The sequence below is a fragment of the Canis lupus genome, chromosome 1, assembly GCF_048164855.1.
Source record: "Canis lupus baileyi chromosome 1, mCanLup2.hap1, whole genome shotgun sequence".
Classification (NCBI taxonomy): domain Eukaryota; kingdom Metazoa; phylum Chordata; class Mammalia; order Carnivora; family Canidae; genus Canis; species Canis lupus.
This window is the reverse complement of record NC_132838.1, coordinates 33,671,419-33,681,291: the sequence shown is the minus strand read 5'-3', so window position 1 is coordinate 33,681,291 and position 9,873 is coordinate 33,671,419. Positions and strand designations below refer to the sequence as shown.

General features: G+C 32.8%; 1 pseudogene; it reads left to right on the top strand.

The window, feature by feature from the left end:
• The first annotated feature begins 4,565 nt into the window (after positions 1 to 4,565).
• Positions 4,566 to 5,159, top strand: LOC140603970 (methylsterol monooxygenase 1 pseudogene; annotated as a pseudogene).
• Positions 5,160 to 9,873: the final 4,714 nt, after the last annotated feature.

The window sequence follows — 9,873 nt, the reverse complement described above, 5'->3', positions numbered from 1 at the left end:
TTAAAATATTTTCTTTCACTTAAATATTTTCCTTTAGGACATGGATTGTAAGCAGCCAAATGATCTACTAGAATAAAGTATAAACTATAAAGCATAACAAACTTTTGGTATATCTATTTTACCAATGTACAATAACTTTGATTGTTTCAGATATCTCAGGGATAAGTACAAAAGCTCATAATTACTTCATGAACACATAAACATACTGAATTTTATCATTCAAAAACACATTTTATAAAGTTACATATTTTTTACACCCTTCACAAAAGAAAGAAAAGGTTTGTATATTCCTAATTAATTTTGAAATAAACCACATATTATATGTGGAATTGACAACTGGAATTGTCAAGTTATATAATTTCTTAAATTTATCTGCATTTTCTGTTTCCATACTAAATAAAATTAAAAGAGGGATTTAATCTCAATCTATTACTAGATAATATTGCTAAAAAGTGATTTTTCAGATTTCTCACTTCAACTTTGAATGTAGATGGCTAAAAGAAGCACCATGTCTATCTTAAAGTAAAAGCAGGAGAAAATTCTAAATAATTACTTTCTTGGACACAGAAAACTGATCATTAAAGGCAATTAAGTAAATCAAAAACAGAGAAAGATAGCTGCTAGGACTCAAAAATCAACGTATTTACTTACCTTGGATAAACACCATATAAGCTGAAAAGACAATGACTTAAAAAATAACAAACTGCCAAATATGAGAGTAGGTATATTAATTTTCTACTGCTGATGAAAAATTTATTTAACGGCTAAAATTATATTTGGGAGATCAGAAGTCCAAAATGACTCCAACTGGCCAAAATCAAGATGTCAGCAAAGGTGCATTCCTTCTGGAATATCTAGAGGAGAACTAAGGTTCCTTGCCTTTTCCTGCATGCCTTGACTCATGATACCTTTCCAATCTTCAAAGTTTATAACCCTAACCTCCACTTTTTTCATCACATCCTACTCCTAACTTTGACCATCTCTTCTCTCTTTTGTAACAATCTTTGTAATTACATTGGGCCCACCTGAACAATTCAGGATAATTTTCCTAGCTCAAGTTTCTTAATTTATAAAAAAAAAAAAAATCCTTTGCTATATAATCAACATATTTAGTTTTAGCCATTAGTTCATGAGCATCTTTATAAGCCATTATTTAGCCCACCATAGAGGGCTAGTGTGAGAGTGTGAATCCTGATATAAGAGTTTTTTCACCATCTTACAAATTTATTCTCCACTAATCCCACCAGGCACTCACAAGGTGGTCAGGTTGAGTTTTATCAAAGCTTTCTTGTGGTGATGGCTAGAGGAGAATAGCAATGACTACAGAAACTCCATATTCTCTCTCTCCACCACAAAACAAATATGTTAATCTACAAGGGTCAGAATAATGAAAAACTGGCTTTACCTGTGGTAAAAAATGCACTGCCCCTGTAGGGAAGCAAACATACATCTTAGTATGAGCACCACAATTGGAGGAGAAGCAGATGCACTAATAGAGACTCCACCATTGAGAGTCAAGAATAATGCACATGCCTAGGAATAAGGCTTAATCAAAACATTAGAGAATGACCCCTTCTTCTATTTTTATCTCCAGGCTATCAAGTGTTGTGTAAAACAGCAAGGGACTAAACCTTTGAGAGTTACAAGAGATGTATTCTCTTAGGGGCACCACAAAAAAGACTCAAAGAGGAGGAGGAATTCAGAAAGTAACCTTCTGAAAATCAGTCCACAGCATAAAGAGAAGGACTACTAGGAAAATATGAAGTCTATAATACATTCAGAGTAACCATAGCAGGAGCAAATGTCAACCCCAGCTTGACTCCAGAAAGAATAACACAAAATACTATAAAGGCTTAGTGGGAGGAGAGTTATATTTGAAGCATAAAATCTTTACTTTTGAATGTGCTAAATAAGATCTGGATGTCAAGACACAGTAAGAAATATATTAAAAGGTAAGAAATGATACTGAAGAGTGAAATAAATCATCATAGAATCTAGATATGACACAGAAGTTGGACCAATTAGAGAATGTAAAGTAATTGTCATTAATATGTTCAAGGTACTAATAGCAAAGATACACAATTTGAAATACCAGAGAGATAGATTCAGAAATGTGATGACTATAAGAAAGAACCGAATAGTAATTCTGGAAGCAAAACATAATAACAGGGATAAAGAACTGCTTCAGGAAGCTTTTTGGTAAACTCAGCACAGCCAAAAGAAGAGTCAGTGAAAATAAAGATAGTTCAATAGAAATTACTCAAAATCAAACACGTGAAAAAAGAGAAGGAAAAAGAAAAAAAAAAGCATGCAAGAGTTGTGGCACAATATCATATAGCTTAACATGCACATAGTAGAATCCCAGAGAGAGAAGAAAGATGAAAAAGGTTGTAGAAATTTTGCTACATGAGAATTTTGTAAAATCAGTTTCAGATACTATACTGCAAATCCAATAGCTTAAAACACCAACAGAATAAAAATAAAACAACTTCCCCAAAAATTCACCTAAATATGTCATTTTATACTGTCAAAAACAAAAACCAAAGAGCACATCTTTGTAGAGAGGCAGGAAAAAAATGCTACCTAGACAAGAATGGGTTAAAAGTTATAGCTGATTTCTCCTCAGAACCTATGCAAGCAAGAAGAAAATGGAATGTTTTCTTAAATGCAAATACACACACACACACACACACACACACAGACCTGAGTTCCACATTTAGCAAGAATGTAATTTTTTTTTAAATAGAAAAGATTTTCTCAGACAAGTAAAAGCAAGTGATGCATTCTATTTATATAGCACAAGTAAAACTGGAATATGACAATTCCACAACATGTAGTAGGAAGCAATTGAGAATATACTAGTGTAATGTTCTTACATTACACATAAAATAGTACAACTTATATATAGACTCAGATTAATTAAAAATGTATATTGTAAACCCTAAAGAAAGCACTAAATTAGCATAAAAGAGATGTAAGCCAAGAGAGATAAATAAACTGGAATTTAAAAAAATCCTCAATTCATGAAAAGAGGAAAAAGAAACAAAGAACAAAGGAATTAATAAAAAAAATAGCTACTAAGTCAGTATGTTTTTATCCAATTTTATCAAAATTCACTTTAAATGTGAATGTTCTAAACATACCAATTAAGAGGGCACATAATGTGATGAGCACTGCATATTATTTATATATTGGCAAATCGAATTTAAATAAAAACAAACAAACAAAAACCAAAAACCAGGGACACCTGAGTGGTTCAGTGATTGAGTGTCTGCCTTCTGCTTAGGTTCTGATCCTGGGGTCCTGGGATGGAGTCCTACATCAGGCTCCTCTCAGGGAGCCTGCTTATCCCTCTGCCTATGTCTCTGCTTCTCTCTCGTTGTCTCTCATGAATAAATAAAATATTTAAAACAAAAGCAAAAACAACATATCAGTTAAAATAAAAAGAATGTCAAATGGCATAAAAATGTATGTCACTAATATATGCTTTCTGCAAGAAAATCATTAACTGTAAGTACACAAAAATGTTAAATTAAAATGAGGGTATCCCTGGGTGGCTCAGTGGTTTACTGCCTGCCTTCAGCCCAGGGCGTGATCCCAGAATCCCGGGATCGAATCCCACATCGAGCTCCCTGCATGGAGCCTGCTTCTCCCTCTGCCTGTGTCTCTGCCTCTTTCTGTGTGTCTCTCATGAATAAATAAATAAAACCTTAAAAAAAATGATGAGTAGTTAAAAATGCAAAACTAAGCAAGATAATATTTAAATGGTAAAATCAAAGTGGACACCAGAACAGAGAATATTATCAGGGGTCCAGAGAAACATTAGCTCATGATAAAGAGACCAATTATCTAATAACACATAATAATCTTTTTAATAGAATTCCAAAAAATATAAAGCAAAATAGAACCCAGATTAAAAATAGGGATATTTGTATTTTTATGTAGAATATTCAACACTTCTGTCTCAGTAATTGCAGAATCAGGCATAAATTTAGCAAGGATATGATGACCTCAATAGTACTATTAACTGTCATGACATAATTAATGTTTCTAAATACTCCAACCATCCACAACAGAATATACATTCTTCTAAAGTTCCTATGGAGCATTCCTAAGGACAGATCACATTATAGGAACTAAAGTGAACTTTAACAAATTTAAAGCAATGAAGATTACACGAAAAAATGTTCACAAACCATAACAGAATTAAAATATATAACATTAGAAAATATATAGAAAAGTCCCAAATATTTGGTGATTAAACAAAACATTCCTAATAACACATGAATCAAAAAGGAGGTCTCAAGAGAAACTGGAAATTTTTGAGTTATACAAAAAGGAAATACAACTTATTGCAATGTGTAAGACACATCAAAAGCAGTCTTTAGAGGGAAATTTATGCCATTAAATGCATATATTAAAGAAGAACATCTAAAATCAAGAATACAAATTTTCTAGAAACTAAAGAAACACCATTTAACTCTTAAAGCAAACAAAAAATTATAACATGTAAATAATAGAGAAAATCAATGAAACCAGGCTCGCGTTCCCACTGCTTGGCCAGAATTCTAAGGCTTTCTGCAGAGATTTGAAAAATGGCAACAAATGAAAGTATCAGCATCTTTAGTTCAGCATCCTTGGCTGTGGAGTATGTGGATTCACTTTTACCTGAGAACCCTCTACAAGAACCATTTTAAAATGCTTGGAACTATATGTTGAATAATTATACAAAGTTCCAGATTGCAACATGGGGATCCTTGATAGTTCACGAAGTTCTTTATTTCTTGTTCTCTTTACCTGGATTTTTGTGTCAATTTATACCTTTAATGAAAAAGTACAAAATTCAAAAGGATAAACAAGAAACATGAGAAAACCAATGGAAATGTTTTAAAGTACTTCTCTTTAATCACTTTTGTATCCAGCTTACTTTGATCTGTGGAACTTATTAATTTACAGAGTATTTTAATATACCTTATGATTGGGAAAGAATGCCAAGGTAGTATATGCTTTTGGCAAGATGCTTTGGCTGTGCAGTGATTGAGGATACCTGGCACTATTTCCTGCATAGGCTCTTACATCACAAAAGAATATAAATATATAAACAGTTTGTTTATATAAACAGTCTGTTTCGGAACAGACTCTCAGTTTACTGCATATAATGAAAATATGAAAAAGATTGAGAAAAAGATGCAATAAATATCTCATCTCAACCATCCTGAAAGCATACACCTTTCCTGAATTGAAGTGAATAGCTAACATTGCTTCTGCGGAGCAGAAATAAACATGTGTCTTGGCTGCTAAGTGATACAAAGAACATTAACAACCTTTAAATATCTTCCTAGTGGGAACTTTTTCTACTTTACATAAAAGTTCTGTATGTGTAGAAATAAGTAAATATATAGTGAAGTATGATTTTCGTGAGGAGGTTGTAAAGGCCGTGTTGCTAACCTTACAGAAAGGTTTTAAGTAATGGATGAAGTATCAGTCTGTCTTTCCCCCAGTAACACCAGAGGCCTGAAGCTAAGATGGGTCTTTAAAATCTTGTAAATATATAGTGGCCATTTCAGTATCTCTTATCAGGGTGTTGGCCTCAAATTGAACTTTAAACAATTTCTAGAATTTGCCTAAACATCCAAGTATCATGGGTTGAACCATATCGATCGACAAAGTGAGGCCGCCAAATCGGAATAGCCTGCCCCAAGAACTTCCACTCTTGTCCTGAGCTGACTGGTTTGGGGTTTTTCTCCTTTGAGAAACCCTTTTGGATGGCAATGTGCTACGGGTATCTAAAAATTAAGGCGTTTCCGAATTGTCGTAAATGGAATATTTTAGTCTGAAGGTTTTCGGATTATTTGATTTTTTTTTTTTAAATTGAGCTTTATTTCTGTTATTTACCCTTTCATTTTGTATATCAAGTTTTCATGATACTTAAAACTGTACCTTGAAACATTGTGAACTGACTTGCTGTATTTGCACTTTGAACTATTGAAATAAATGTGATTTTTTTTTTTTTTTGGTCTGAAAAAAATCAATGAAACCAAAGGTTCTAAAAAAATCAATAAAATTGATAAACCTCTATTCTGTTTAACCAAATGAAAAAGAGAGAAGGCATAATATCATGAATTTAAAAATGGTGTAATTTATTGATGACATAGGAAATAGGAACAACACTATGTCCTTAAATTTGACAATTTAGATTAAATGAAAAATTTTTGAGAGTCAAACTACCAAAACTCACTGAAGGTAAAATAAGTTACTTGAATAGTCCTATATATATATTATAGAAAATAATCATTAAAACCTTCCAAAAGAAAAAAAATCACACACTCAGATGCTTTTATTAGTAAAATTCTACCAAACGCATATGGAAGAATAATACCAGTTTTACACAAATACTACCAGAAATAGAAGAGAAGGGGTACTACTTCCCTATTCATTTTATCAGGCCAGAATTATCAAAACCAAAAGGGAACATTTCAAATACAGAAAATTACATTCTAATATCCATAAGTGACAATAGACACAAAAATTCTCAACAAAATTTTAGAAAAGTTAATCCAAAAAGTGTCTTTGACAAGATAATGATCAAATAGATTTATCCTAGTAATGCAAAGTTGCTTCAATATTTAAAAATCATTAATTTAATTCATCATATTAATAGATTAGTAAAGACAGACAATGTTTTTCTCAGTAGATGTGATAGATACTTGACCAAGCTCAACATTTATAATAAAACTATCAACGAATAAAATACAAGAGAGCTTTCTTTAAAAAAAAAATTATTTTTTTATTCATGAGAGACACACAGAGCCAGAGGCAAAGACACAGGCAGAGGGAAAAGCAAGCTCCATGCAGGGAGCCTGACTTGAGACTTGATCCTCCGTCTCCAGGATCACGCCCTGGACTGAAGGCGGAGCTTAACCGCTGAGCTACCGGGCTCCAAAGAGAGCTTTCTTAATCTACTAAAGGGCATCTTTAGAAAAATCTAGGTGAAAATCATATTTAATAGTTAGACATATATCTCTCAACCCAAATTTAAGAACAGGAAAAATCCTGTTAGTACTCCTATTAAGGTTGTACTGGAAGTTCTAGCAAATGCAATAAGGTAAGAAAAAGGAATACAGGGATCCCTGGGTGGCGCAGCGGTTTAGCGCCTACCTTTGGCCCAGGGCACGATCCTGGAGACCCAGGATCGAATCCCACGTCGGGCTCCCGGTGCATGGAACCTGCTTCTCCCTCTGCCTGTGTCTCTGCCTCTCTCTCTCTCTGTGTGACTATCATAAATAAAAAAAAAAAAAAAGAAAGAAAAAGGAATACACATTTAGGTTATATTTTATAAATTCATTATAAATGTTTATAATATATATCAGCAATGAATAATCAAAGTACCTTGATTTGATATTTGAAATCAAAATACCTTTTAGAATAACACTGAAAAGAAATATTTATACAGGGATCCCTGGGTGGCGCAGCGGTTTGGCGCCTGCCTTTGGCCCAGGGCGCGATCCTGGAGACCCGAGATCGAATCCCGCATCGGGCTCCCGGTGCATGGAGCCTGCTTCTCCCTCTGCCTGTGTCTCTGCCTCTCTCTCTCTCTGTGACTATCATAAATAAATAAAAATTTAAAAAAAAAGAAATATTTATACATTTAATTAAAAGTACAGTATCTGTGTTAAGTAATTTATTAAACACTGATGAAAAGGAGATATACATTATTTGTGGATTAGAGAATTCAGTGACATGAAAATGGCAGTTCTCAACATATAGACTCAATGCAATTCAATGCAATTCTAATCAATATCTTGGCAATAAAAATTGATTTGGAAAAGCACAGCTAAACACTACAAAAATTTAAAAAACAACAAAATTGGAAATTTGATAATACCTGATTTCAAGACTTACTATAAAGTGACAGTAATCATGGAGGTTTGCTATTGTCAAAAGGATAGGCACTTTGGTTAATAGAGATAGAGCCCAGGAATAGACACACAAAAAAATAACTCTTGAGAAGGTTTTTTGAGAAGTTATACAGACAATTCAGTGGAAAAAAAATTTAACACATATCTCACATCTTATACAAAATTAATTCCAGATGGATCATAGATCTAAACATAAAATGTAAAACTATAAAGCTTTTGAAGATAGGAAGAAATCTGCATGGCCTTGCATTTGGCAAAGATATTTTAGGATATAAAAGAAGGATCTTTAAAAGAAAAATGATAAATCAGAATTTATAAATATTAAAAACTTTGGCTCTGTGAAAGATACTGTTAAGAGAATGAAAATACAATCCAATGCCTGGGATGAAGTATTGCAACACTTATGTGTGATTAGAAATTCTATCTAGAATAAAAAAGAATTGTTAAAAATCACTTTCAAAAATAATACCAGCCTAATAATATGTATGCAGAGGTCTGAAAAGACACTTTGGAAAACACTATATATGGATAAATCAGTTTATGAAAGGATGAATAACATCATTAATCTTTATGAAAATGCAAATGAAAATCATAATGGGATAACACTGTACATATGCTACAATGGCTAAAAGCAAAACAAGACAAAACAAGTCTGGAAATAACAAGAACTCTAGATGATACTGAGAAACCAGAACTCAGATATTGCTGGAAGGAAGGTAAAAATGGTACAACCATCTTGGAATGTGGTTTGGCAGTTGCTTTTTTATAAAGTTGAACATACATTTACCATTAGACTTAGTAATTCCACCCCTACATATTTATCCAAGTGAATTGAAAACTTATATTTACCCGAAAGTCTGTATGCTAATGTTTGCAGCAGTTTAATTCGTAGTTGGAAAAAAAGTGTGCGAACAACCCAATGTCTTTCTACAGATGAGTGATAAACATACTTAGATATACATCCATACAAGTATACAAGTATACTATTATTCTGCACTAAAAAATAAGTAACTATGTATTTACAAAAAAAAAAAGAAGAAACTATGGAAAAATTTCAAAGCATTTTACTAAGTGTGAGGAACAAGACCTTATTATAATCTATGATTTCAATTATAGAACATTCTGGAAAAAGAAAACTATAGGGACAGAAAACACATAAATAATTTTCAGGACCAGGACTGAAGGGATGAGTTGACTACCGAGAAGCAGCAAAAGGGAATTTGAGGGATGATGGAATTATTCTGTGTGGTATTGCAGTGATAGAAGCATTGTTCAATGTTTTTTTTCAAACGCACCACAAAGAGTGAATTTTATTGGATGCAATTTTGGGGAAAAAATTCAAATTCAACCAAATTTAAATCTCCAAATTTTTAAAGCCAGAAATTTCAAATCAACTAGAATGACAGAATGAGGCACAGACCCCATTATGAAGCGTAGATTGGAGCAAAGGCAGCTAAGTACATTACTAATATATGCCATAATTACAATGACTAGTGAGGAATAGCAGAGCTTCCTGAAGTGACTCATAAAACGTTTAGACTAGATACTACAAGACTAAAGAAAAAAAAAGAGTGTACCCATATATAGTAAAAAGCTTAAAGGACCTTAAAGGACCTAGCAATTCTGAAACTACTATGCATGTGTATTATCTTTGAACAAATAAATATATGTATAATTTAAGCCAAATTTCTTACTGTAAGAGAAAGCAGTTGTAAATAAGAAAAGGGAAAAATGATAGAATGTGGGATATACCAGTAGGAGCACATACTCATTATTATTTATAAATATACATATGGATGGTACAGGGATGAACAGAGATGTGCATATATATGGTGTATTATACATACATACCTTTCCTAATCCTGTATGCCATGGGAGGTTGGAACCAGTCTCTGTCCTAACAAAGAAGAATGCTTAGCATCCATATTTTGTTTTTTAATTCTCTAGTTAAAGG